The sequence below is a fragment of the Episyrphus balteatus genome, chromosome 1 (genome assembly GCF_945859705.1).
Source record: "Episyrphus balteatus chromosome 1, idEpiBalt1.1, whole genome shotgun sequence".
Classification (NCBI taxonomy): Eukaryota; Metazoa; Arthropoda; class Insecta; order Diptera; family Syrphidae; genus Episyrphus; species Episyrphus balteatus.
This window is the reverse complement of record NC_079134.1, coordinates 78318956-78332047: the sequence shown is the minus strand read 5'-3', so window position 1 is coordinate 78332047 and position 13092 is coordinate 78318956. Positions and strand designations below refer to the sequence as shown.

The 13092-nt window shown below is 31.0% G+C and overlaps 1 protein-coding gene across 6 annotated transcripts in view; it reads right to left on the bottom strand.

The window, feature by feature from the left end:
* LOC129905220 (receptor-type tyrosine-protein phosphatase mu) overlaps window positions 1-13092 on the bottom strand; it is a 1191339-nt gene that overhangs the window by 510218 nt on the left and 668029 nt on the right. The gene's annotated exons all lie outside the window — the stretch shown is intronic.

Here is a 13092-nt window from a genome sequence, read left to right as displayed (position 1 = left end):
ATGTCTGAAAGATTTAAATAGATTTAAGGGTAATATTTCAAAAACGAGATGTGATCGAATAAGTCCGTCTTTGGATTCGAGTTCGGCCACCGAAACCCTTTGAAAAAGCATAGTTTAGTCTCGGTACCAAAAACCCTGCATAAGTACTTGTGGTATTTAAAGGGTTCTTAAAAGAGCATTTTAAGGTGTTAACATAGTGCTTAAGGAAATGGTCAAAGAGATAAAAACTCTTTGTAATGGACCAAACAATTTTTGTTTTCCTTTATACAAACTTCATCGACAGCTTCTGCAACGATGCAAAATTGGTAGTGATTTTAAGGGAGATTTTCATATAGGTAAAATACAAAAACAAATCATTTAGTGCTGCATATATTAGACTTGTATATGTTTATAATATATGTAGGTATCTTTTGATTTTCTGAAAAAAAATTTCGGGGTGGGTTAAACCCCCAAACCCCCCCCCCCCCCCTAAATACGGCTATGAACATATCTGCTACACACACTTTGTTTTTAATTTTGATCAAGTTAAGTTAGTAGGTACATCGTACATACCTATGTCGATCAAATAGTAAATATGTACAAACGTTACTTAACGTAGGTAGAACACAGGTATACTTACACAAATAAACTCATATAAACCGTAGTCAGTCAGTCAGATATGTTTGTAATTATATTATGTATGTAGCTAATACAACGTATCTCATTGTTGTAGGTACATTATAATAGGCAGGTTTATGAAATTAAACTAGTTTTATCAACTTTAGATTTTGATCAACTAGGTACCTACGATTTTTATTCACAAAACAGAACATAAAAATTTATTTTACAAAAGAAATTATAGGCGTGTTTTTTCTAATACTCAGTAGCTACTCATTTTTCATTTTATTCGCAAAACAATAGTAAAAATTACGCAAGTAAGTATTTGTTTTTCAAATAAAATAAAAAAATGAGTTGCTACTGAGTTGTAGAAAAAACACGCCTTATAAATGAATCATTTATTTTCAAAACATGATAAGTCCACTTTTTTTCAAAATTCGTTTTTTTGACTAAATTGTAAATCTAGGGATAACCACGTCTATCTTCAAAATAATGAAGTATCTACTCCATCTATATCCGATTTTACAGCTAAGCGAAATATGTTTTTAGTATCAAAAACAGGGTAAGTCCCGGACATATCATCTTTTGAAAATAAACAACAGCTTTTTTATGTGTAAATGCTATATTGAGCTACTGGCTGAAAATCTTAAGTTTAAAGCGTCTTTAAAGTTAAAGAAGCACTCCGGACATTATATTTTAATCTCAAATACAATTTTCTGATAGACTGGGGATGAAAGCAAAATTGTGTACCCATTTTAAAACTAATTTCACATCCGTTTATTTTCAAAGTATGATAAGTCCAAAAGCGTTTTTATTTTTTATCTTTTGAACTATCGCTCCAAAAATTAAAAACGAAACGGTATTTTGTACCTAGGCAAAAGTTCTACAGAATATATTTTTTATAAATTTAGCTACACACATCAAAAGAAAATAGAACGTTTTTTTCTTCTCCTGCAAAATTTAAAATCATGGACTTATCATGTTTTGAAAATAAATGATTCAAATTGTATGTACAAAATAACAACACAGGGATTTTTCGGGTGCCGTAGCCAGAATCATGTAGAGACAAATAATATTTGAAAATAAGAAGGTAGGTAAGTATGTACTTACGAATTTTCAAAAACATAAAAATGTTAAAATTGAAATACCTACCTTGCTGCATTAAAAATACCTAATAATGTATAAATATGCTAACAAATTTAAGGAGTATCTAGGTACCTATATTAATTTTGTTTAGCCTTTCAGTATTTTAACTTGGAAAAAAATCGATATCTTTAAAACATATTAAAACAAAAAATCGTGTTAGTTAGATTATCTATAAATCAAGAACAGGGGAAACGGAGAACATTCAAATGTCTGGTTTGTCTTTGATCCATATTGCAGAATCAAAATATTTAAATACCTAACTATACACCCACCGAAATAACAGTGTTGCCAGGACCGGCTATTTATAGCCATACCGGCTCCTTCAAGTTTTCTCCGGCTCCTTCAAATTCTGATTTCCGATTTATCAAAATTTGGCTCCTTAAGTTTTCAATTTGGTTTCTCAAAACTAAAAACTTTTATAATAAAAGAACTTGATTTATTTATATTTTATTATGATCACACCTTAAAAGTCTTCGAAGTTTAACTCAACTTCTTCGAAGTAGAATCTGACATCTTGCTGAATAGCGCAATTGTGAATTTACCTACTTCCATATTATTCAAATGTTTTGTTTCCACTTTTTTACAATCCCCGTCATCGAGTTCCTATAAAAAATTGTTGAGCTAATCAATTAGAAGATTAGAACACCGATTTTTAGTTTAAAAAGTATTGTGATGAAATAGACAGCCAACGAGTAGAAGAAGATCTTAATCTTCTTCTACTCGTTGGCTGTCTATTTTATCACAATACTTAGAACTAACAAAACATTTTGAAATTAAATGGATATTTGAGTCAATTCCATGACTAAACATGCAATAGTAGATGCGTTTTATTTTTTTCGTGATCCAGGGCCCTATTTCATAGCTGATACATCACATACATTACATACATCATACATTAAAATTTTTTTCATACATCACATACAATTTTTTGTTTCATAGATTTCATTGGAAGTAATGTATAAAATCTATTCTGTTGTAGTTGATGTATTTATTTTGACATTTCGTTTGAATGAATTGTGAGGTTAGGTTTCGTTGGAGTGTAGGAAATTTGTTTTACTGACTAACCAAAACGAAAAGTAACAGAAACTTGCGTGTCATGATATTTAAAAATAAAACAAGAAAAGACAATGAATTATTATTTTCTTTGCAAAAATACAAAATATATTATGTGCATATTCCTTATGATTAAATTATGAACACAAAACTGCCATTTTTATACTTCTATTAAGTACATTACAGCAAAATGACTTGCTTTATGAAATGTATGAAAAATTCACACAAAATGAATTAAAACATTGTATGATAAATTTCTATGAAACAGTATCATACAACATTGGAATACTTCCAGTCGATTCTCCGTTCATACACTGATGTATGACAGTTCTTCATACAAATTTTCTATGAAACAAAAATAATACATCAGAACTGTCAATATCATACAATGTATGTAATGTATTATCTCTGAAATAGGCCCCAGGTCAGATCATTGTTTTTATTAACTTTACAACAAACGGAGGATTTTGTTTTGTTACTGTTTCCCAAATAAATACAATGATCTGATCTGGATCACGAGGAAAATTAAACACAGCAATAACTTTATTGATCATGATGAGGAAAATGCGTTTATTTCATTCAACCTTATAGTTTTTGTTTATATTATCATAAATCTAATTTAATTTAAAGTTTGAAAAATAAAATTAAAAAAATGGTACAAAATACATATTATGAGTTTTTAAAATTGGCGATTTTTGGCTCCAAGACTTCTTAAATTCGGCTCCTTGCCTCTAAAATTCTCTGGCAACACTGCGAAATAACTATAAAGGCAGTCGATTTTTTTTTTTCGTTTTTAAACCATATAAAGGATACTTAATTTTTACTCCTTGCACGAATAAGATGACAAGTGTATACTGGATTGTTTGCCACCCTTTATTTTTATTTAATTCGTTAAACTTAATTTTAAAAATTATATTTTTAATTTCTGGTCCGATTGTGTAATTGATAATTTAATTTGCAAAGATGACAAGTATGGTTACCTAAAACGATCAGGAAAGTAGCCTTTGGTCGAAGAGAGAGCCAAAAGTGACAAAAAATGAAGTAATTTTCGTGAGAATTTGATAACAAGAGAAGTTTTCGTGAAAATAAACTTGATAGTGGGAGTACGGCAAATGCAGCAAATAATTAAGGTGCAACTAAGTCATTCCTTCGAAAGAAAATGTGGAAAACCGGCGCCCTTGTCAAAGCATAAACTTTCCCGCTTTCGCATCGGTAAAAAGCATAGATTCTGGGATGACAATTGGTTGGACGTCGAAGTTCGACGATTATTAAAAATGAACTATTTATTGCCCACACTTTGCATTGATTTGTTTTTTCTATGGAGAATTTTTTTTTATTTACAATAGGTAGGTACATTTTTTTGTAAGGCAAAATATTGTTTTTGTCAATAAAGATGGTGCAATAGTATTTCTTAATGCAAAACATTATCAAGTTGTAGTAAATAGTTGTTTTAAAAAAGATTTTTTACAACCCTGATTTATTTTTTTGTATTTTTTGCTTCCATCAAAAAAATAAAGTTCACCTGTTTGAATGCAATTCAAATGTAAACAAAAACATGAATAGAATTCGCCAATTCATTCACTCTACTCTATCTAAGAACCTGCTTACCTACCTATCCATCTACCTAAATTTTCACAGATTTAAGCGACCCATACACATACACACCAGACAACACACTTGTGTGGTCACCGGAACGAACACACAAGTGTCTTGTCTATGGGTAAGAATAAAAAAAAAACTCAAACATGCTTTTTCCCCGGAAAACCCAGTTTTGTTTTATTTTTTTATTTGAATTAAAATTTTCTTCATATCTCAAGAATATTGTGTTTAAATTGTATGTTTATTGGAGCCAAATTGACCAAGTTATGAGGATTTTAATACTTCGCTTACGAAAATTTTAGTCCAGAGTTCAAAACTTTAAATCGTTCTCCCCACAACTAATGTTTTCAAAGCCGGTGCCACTCATAACTTCAAAACTACTGCACCGATTCTTTTTAAAAATTCGGAACCCTATTTCGGTACATATTTTTTTTTTCCTGAAGAAATTTTCTCAATAACATAATATTTATAAAAATCTATAAGTAAGGGTCGTGTTTGAGGAGCTTTTTTTTCTTTATTTTCGGAGGTGCAATCTTGGCGAACTTTTGAAATGCAAGATTGTTCTACATATCCGGCAGTTCAATAATGTTATGTGCCCATGATTATGAAAGTGGACTAAGTCACTTTTTGCATTGTTTAAAGAAAAACTTACATAATAATTTTCTTATAACGATTTAATTATGTTTCTTTTATAAAATCACTAGAGGAGCAATAAAGAAGTTTATTTACTGCAATTTTGCTTTCAAATAAACTTTACCCCTTAAATAATAATTATTTAAAGGCTAGATTTGAGACCATTTTTGAGAGTGACTTAGTCCACTTTCATTTTTTATAATACCATTGATTCCTTTATTGTCGATGTCCATATCAAAATTTTTCACCAAAATCAATTTGAAGTTTAAAAAAGAACACTTGGAAAATTCACTTTTTTTTATATAGAAAAAAATTCGTGTTTACCCAAGAAATAGTCGTTTATTTATTTGTGAGGTGGAGGTCTTCATGAGAAAGGGATGCAACAAACAATAAAATTCGCATTTCCGGCCAGAAATAGACAAAAGTTTGACTCAAATTCTTTTTGTTATTATTCATATATTTTAACAGCTCTTATAATTTGATTTGCTTTAAGTATGAACCAGTTCTGGGGGGGGGGCAAGTGCCCCCGTGTCCCCCCCGGGATCCGCAGGTGAGACGTCATGTCGCCCAACGACATCGGCTTAATATATACCTACGCAGATACACACTGTGCTAATGTTCATATTTCACCAACACTCTGCACCTCATAGCACTGGCAAATATACATCAGAAGCACTTCCAGATGTGCTTCGCTGATGTACTTTTAAATAACATTTGTCTGTACTTTTAATGGAGGGGAAATTTATTTCATCTTGCATGCGAGAAAGACGGTGACGTGAAATAACGCCCTACGAAATAAGGCCGCATCGGCCCTTATTTCCATTTGTAATGGAAATAAGGCCCTGACAATGCTTGCGACCTTATTTCCATTTCAACAACGAAATTAGGCCCGTCGGGCCTTATTTCGTTTTTTCTACTTGGAAGTAGAAAACAAGAACATCTGAACTTCCAAACTTCATTCTTTAAAAAAAATTTAAATGTTATTTGAAGTTCAGAGCGTATAAACGTCAGATGACTAAGCGGGGATGCAGCCCCCTACAACGCCTTTCCCCCTTCCTAGGGTATATTATAGGATTTGGGTGGAGGCAAGGTTGAGTGAATTCAATATTTCTTTTAGTTTCCTAGAAACTTTAAAATTTTGAAGGAAATATGCTCACACCCAACCTAACACCCACCTTGAATCGGTGCAGGGAACTAACTTAAAAATTTCATCTGTTGTGCGTAATAATTCTACTTTTCCGTTATATTCCATCATTTATGGTGGGAAATAAGTTTATCCAAATGTGTGTCAAAATATTTCTCCCTTCAACTTGAAGAACAAAAATACATTTAAGAAATTCAAAATAAATAAAATTGAGTTATATACTTACTCGTAGTAACATAAGTAGATTCAATTTAATTCCAATGTTCAAATGCGAAGCGGAAAAAAACTTTTCTAACCCGAATTTAAAATTTTTTCCGCTTCGCATTAGCATGAGCGATTATAATTTAATTTATTATACAGTAGGCGTGTTTTTTTGGCACCGCTATCCCTATCTGCAGTGGGAGCTTCCATGTATTACAAATACAACACCCAGCTGCGGATAAAACTTAAACTTAAATCTAGCTGCGGATAAGAAATTGACATTTTTTCGAGTATCGATACTCGATCGGAGAAAATTTCGGATAATCGGATAAATCAAGAGTCTCGAAGCTATGTTCGCAGAGTGCAATCTGCAACGTACTTAAAGTGCGTTCTTTTATTTAAGTTTATTTTGAATTAGTATTGGAACGCACACATAAAATTATTTCTACATTTCATTTATATACATATTTACCATTGATGAAAACTTAACCTACTCTAAACTTTAAATGCTTTTTAGTGAAATAAAATCAAGGAACAAGTCGCACATAATTATTATACGGTGTTTAATATTTTTCTGTAATGTCGTTTTTATTTGCAAAAGTATTTTTTTTTCTTTCTAGCGCCATATTAAAAAAAAAACTAAAAAAATTGTTTTTGACATCAAGAAATAAGTTGTCTGCATCATTGCTTTTAATTTTGGTATGCAGAAACTTTCAAAAAATGTCCACTTTTTTCAAATTTATGAATCTGACAGCTAGAAGTGGATGTAAAGTGAGGAAAAAGGGGAAAAGTCTCAGATTTCATGATCTATTTGAGACTTTAGCCATAACTACAATGACCTAAAAAGTGAAAAAGTGGGAAATTTACAAAAGTAAAAATTTTTTATTTATTTCTAGCGCTATTTGTTTTAGGAAAAAACTACAAAAATTGTTTTTTAAAACAAAAAATAAGCTTTCTGCATCATTATTTTTAATTTTGTGGACAGAAAAACTATCACAAAATGAGTTTGAAAATTTTCACTTTTTGACTTTTTGCAAAAAGTGGCCGTTGTAGTTATACCTTAAAGTTAAGTAAAAGTTATTTATACAAATTTTGACCCTTATTGTCAAAATTAAAAAAAGTCTTCCACATTTCACATACGAATTTCAATTTCGATCTTTCGACCCTGCATATAAACGGGCCACCTATAAAAACTCCAAATTCATGAACGACGACTGTACCTAAATCTACGAACATATCCCAATATGTCAAAAACTTATCCGAAAGCAAAACCCAAATAAAAAATCAAACTTTGAACAAATGCAGATGGATGTACAAATGGAAAATAAGGAAAATCCATTTTTAGTAATTTAATTTGGTCTGTTTCATTTCTAACGTTTAAAAATCAATAAATTATGCGTAAAAACTACTCAAAAATAATCTTGAATAAAATTCGGTTTTGTTGTTTTTGTTTTATTATCTGACAGCTAGACAGCTGCGGATGGGCAACTGCGGATACGTTTTTTTGGGAAATACAATTTGGCTGCAGATAGCGATGCCAAAAAAACACGCCTAGTGTATTTATAAAGCAAAAGTTGTACATGAATTTTTTTTGAATTTTTTACACCTATGTATACATTTCTTTTGCTATTCATATTATAATAATTAACTTTAGTTTATAATATATTTTTTTTTGTATTTAAGTCGAACTTTTTACATTAACTAAGTGACCTCTTTGATGATCTGTAAAGGTCCTAGGTTGCGTTTTAGATCTCAATAAAAAAAAAAAAATTTGGGTTAGAAAAATTTTTTTCCGCTTCGCATTTAAACATTGGAATTAAATTGAATCTACTTATGTTACTACGAGTAAGTATATAACTCAATTTTATTTATTTTTAATTTCCTAAATGTATTCTTGATTTCACTTATTTCTTAAAAGTTTGTACTAGAAAAAAAGAGTGCAAAAACTTTGTGAAGACGCGCGATTTCCCATTTTCATTTTTCAGTGCAAACTTTTGTAAAAAAAATGTGCCAAATAAACCTCATCTAATAAGATACAGTTTTAAAAAGAAAAATTATTTTCCACTTCCCACTTCACCCAAAAGTGAATTTCGTTCCAAAAAAAAAAATGTTGTTCTCACATTCAGCGAGAACTAACTTCCCAAAAAAAGTGAAATTATTTCCTACTCTTAGTGAAGTAATGTCCCATAAGAAAGCCGCATCCCCCTCCCATATTCTTCTCAGTTATCACTTATAGGTACTATGAACACGAAGCAAGATTTCGCTTCCTCCAGAAATGCGGCCTTATTTCTATCTCGATTGGGGTCTTATTTCTATATTGAAACTGAAATAAGGCCCGTCAGGCGTTATTTCGGTTTTTCCATGGAAATAAAGCCGCATTTCAAATGGGGCGTTATTTCACGTCACCGAGAAAGAGATAGTTGCTTCACGTATTCTCATATACAGGAAGTATATAATTAACGTCGAAACGATAACGGTAGATAGAAAAGGTGGTGACAGTTATCAGAAAAATAATAAAAAAAATCGCAGCGATATACACTCCTCGCCACTTGAATAGGACACCCTTTTTGTTTTTAATAAAGTGGATATAACTCCAGTCTCTTAATAGTTAGCTGTTCAATATTTTACTATTTTGTGTGTCAACTTATGCACTCTCTCTGTGAGCAAGATCATTCATTTTCAATGCCCCGTTACACATAGGGGTATTTACCAATTTTAGGCGGACAAAATTATTTTTCCGGTTTATCTTCATCAACAAGGTATTTAGTACTGGAATAAAGTGTTTCAAGTGTTAATTTCAATGAAAACATTTTTCTTCCTAAACCACTTTTTGATCAAACAAAAAAGTGTCAAGAATGGATCCCAATGCTTTGTTAAAACGCTTATAAATGGAGTTCTATTAATGGTTTCGCCAAGATAAAGGTCTTAAAATTTAGGAAAAATCATAAGGATTCAGGTTCTGTAATTCAAAAAGTTAAATCTTTAAAAAAACTTAAAATATGGATGCTGAATACAAGGTAACCATTTTTCAAAACCTAAAACCTTTAAGGATGGCAAATATGTCGAAGTTGCACTTAGTTGCACCTATTTTTTACAGATTCAATTAGATAAAAGTTTAACCTTTAGAAAACATAAAATTTTATCACACAATAATGTGAAATTGTATAACTTATCTCCTTACCAGCACAGAAATTTACTTTTTTTACGATTAATTTATATGAAGATTCAACATATCGCTTTTTTATTTATAAAATAATACAACATTTAGATACAACATCTAGTAGACAGTTTCGTATTTCCTTATCAATATTCCATAAAAACTTTTTTCTAAATCCACTTAAAAAAAAAATACTTACTTAAGCACAGACGGTAAATTACAAAAAAAAATAATTTTTTCTTTGGGCTGAAAACTTTGAACTCTAGACCGCTGCTGTTAGTCACCTGAAGTGATAATCAATTTTAAAACTATAAGAAAACGCTAAGCAAGTTATCTACTTTTAGTAGGATGTTGATTTTTTAAGTTTGGATCAGTTTAAAATTTCGTGTTTTGTCCGCCTAAATTGACTAAATACCCCTATGTGCGTTAGTTAAATTTTGCAATTTTTTGCGGAACAACTGTGAAAAAATTGCCCCTATTTTTGTTCACTTGAATAGGACACCCCCTTTTTAATTGGTTTTCGGGTGCAAATCAAAAAAAGGTGGAAATGCAAAAATGTTTTCCAATGTCTTTTAGTATTTTTTAGCTAATTTCAATTTAAATAGGTCGCGCGAAATTATTGGCAGAGGAAGAAATAGCGAAAATCTAGAGTGTCACCCGATTTTTCACCAAAAAGGTAAAAAAACTCATCAAAGCCGAAAATTTTTTTCATTTTTTTTTACGAAAAGCGATTCAACGACTCGCATTAAATTTACATGACTTTGCCGCCGAAAAGAACGAAAAAGTGGTTAAAAAGCAAGTGCTTCCGTAGTGAAGCGAGTGATTTCGAAGGCCAAAGACTTGAGGCGATTGCAGCTTAAGAAAAAACCTGCAGTAAAGAACAACGCCTTAGTTTCGGTCTGTTTTATGACATGAAGTAAAGCATGTTTTCTCCAATGAGAACAAAAATTAATTTGGGGGTCCCGTTGGCTTTAAATTTTTTGTTTCATATTTTGCGAAGGAAGGACTATCCATTATTTCATAAAAATAATACTTGAGGCCAACGGGGCCCTCTTAATTAATTTTTTTTTTTCGCATTGGAGAAAACATACTTTACTTCATGTCATAAAACAGACCGAAACTAAGGCGTTGTTCTTTACTGCAGATGTTAACCCATGGTTTTTTCTTAAGCTGCAATCGCCTCAAGTCTTTGGCCTTCGAAATCACTCGCTTCACTACGGATGCACTTGCTTTTTAACCAGTTTTTCGTTCTTTTCGGCGGCAAAGTCATGTAAATTTTATGCGAGTCGTTGAATCGCTTTTCTGTCGGCTGCAGTAACGGCACTCATTGTTAAGCTTTTCATATTTTTTCGACAGTTGGACTCGTTTCGTAAAAAAAAATGAAAACAATTTCGGCTTTGATGCGTTTTTTTACCTTTTTGGTGAAAAATAGGGTGATACTCTAGATTTTCGCTATTTCTTCCTCTGCCAATAATTTCGCGGGACCCATTTAAATTGAAATTAGCTAAAAATTACTAAAAGACATTGGAAAACATTTTTGCATTTCCACCTTCTTTGATTTGCACCCGAAAACCAATTAAAAAGGGGGTGTCCTATTCAAGTGAACAAAAATAGGGGCAATTGTTTCACAGTTGTTCTGCAAAAAATTGCAAAATTTAACTAACGGGGCATTAAAAATGAATGATCTTGCTCACAGAGAGAGTGCATAAGGGGACACACAAAATAGTAAAATATTGAACAGCTAACTATTAAGAGACTGGAGTTATATCCACTTTATTAAAAACAAAAAGAATGTCCTATTCAAGTGGCGACGAGTGTATTTTGTGAGTTATGGGCATTTGAAAAAAAGTCGAAAAAATGGTCACCCTGTGACGGTTTTTCATGTGCCGTGACTACAAATCTTAAGTTTTCTCATTTTTTTCTTTTGCTACGCAACCTTGAATAACCATGCTACCAAATGCATTCAAAAATTTTAACTCAACTACATCAGTTTTTAAGCAAATATTACTTTTTTGCCCAAGTAAGTACTAAAAAATTTTATATAACTCTAATTCAATGAACCGTAGTGTAAAAAAATGCTCTACGATGTTTCGGCAAGTTACCTTAAAAGTTGGTGTGTTCAATTTTCTTTTCAAAATGGTATAATATTGTTGAGAATATTCCATAAATAACCGAGATACAATTTTTTTTCTTAAGAAATCTGACTTTTTTATTAGGTAATTTTCCCATTTTATTTAAGTTTTTGTGTTCTGAAAGGTTTTGAAAAGGTACAACACTTAAATAATATGGGAAAACTACCTAATAAAAAAGTCGGATTTCTTAAGAAAAAAATTGTATCTCGGTTATTTATGGAATATTCTCAACAATGTAATGCATGCACAGTTTTATTTGTTTGCGCATTGATTTGTTTTGTGTTTATTTTTGTTTTGTCTTGTTGAACTGGGGTATCAAATAATGAGTATCTAAGTAGGTAGGTGAAACAAGTAGGTTGTACATATAGTAACATATCTGCTACACTTTGTTTTTAATTTTGATCAAGTTAAGTTAGTAGGTAGGTACATCGTACATACCTATGTCGATCAAATAGTAACTATGTACAAACGTTACTTAACGTAGGTCGAACACAGGTATACTTACACAAATAAACTCATTTAAACCGTAGTCAGTCAGTCAGATATGTTTGTAATTATATTATGTATGTAGCAAATACTACGTACCTCATTGTTGTAGGTACATTATAATAAGCAGGTTTATGAAATTAAACTAGTTTTATCAACTTTAGATTTTGATCAACTACCTGCGATTTTTATTTACAAAACAGAACATACAAAAGAAATTATAGGCGTGTTTTTTCTAATACTCAGTAGCTACTCATTTTTCATTTTATTCGCAAAACAATTATAAAAATTACGCAAGTAAGAATTTGTTTTTCAAATAAAATAAAAAAATCAGTTGCTACTGAGTTGTAGAAAAAACACACCTTATAAATTGTATGTACAAAATAACAACACAGGGATTTTTCGGGTGCCGTAACCAGAATCATGTAGAGACAAATAATATTTGAAAATAAGTAGGTAGGTAAGAAATATGTACTTACGAATTTTCAAAAACATACAAATGTTTAAATTGAAATACCTACCTAGCTGCATTAAAAATACCTAATATGTATAAATATGCTAACAAATTTAAGGAGCATCTAGGTACCTATATTAATTTTGTTTAGCCTTTCAGTATTTTAACTTGGAAAAAAATCGATATCTTTAAAACATATTTAAAAAAAAATCGTGTTAGTTAGATTATCAAACAAACCATAATTCATTTGATCATAGGTGTGTAATATACCAACGAAAAGTAGAAGCCGAAAAAAATAAATTCTACTAGCAATCAAACAAAGTAATTCAGTGCATATACATACCTTAATTCCCAAAGCTTACTAAGTAATAATAAGAAACCCAAGTGCAATAGTTAAATACCTTAACAACTTTTTTGTTGACAGTGTTGTTGAAATTAATAGATCTATACTTCATGTTCCATATGTTTCAAATATTATCCCTGTCCAAAC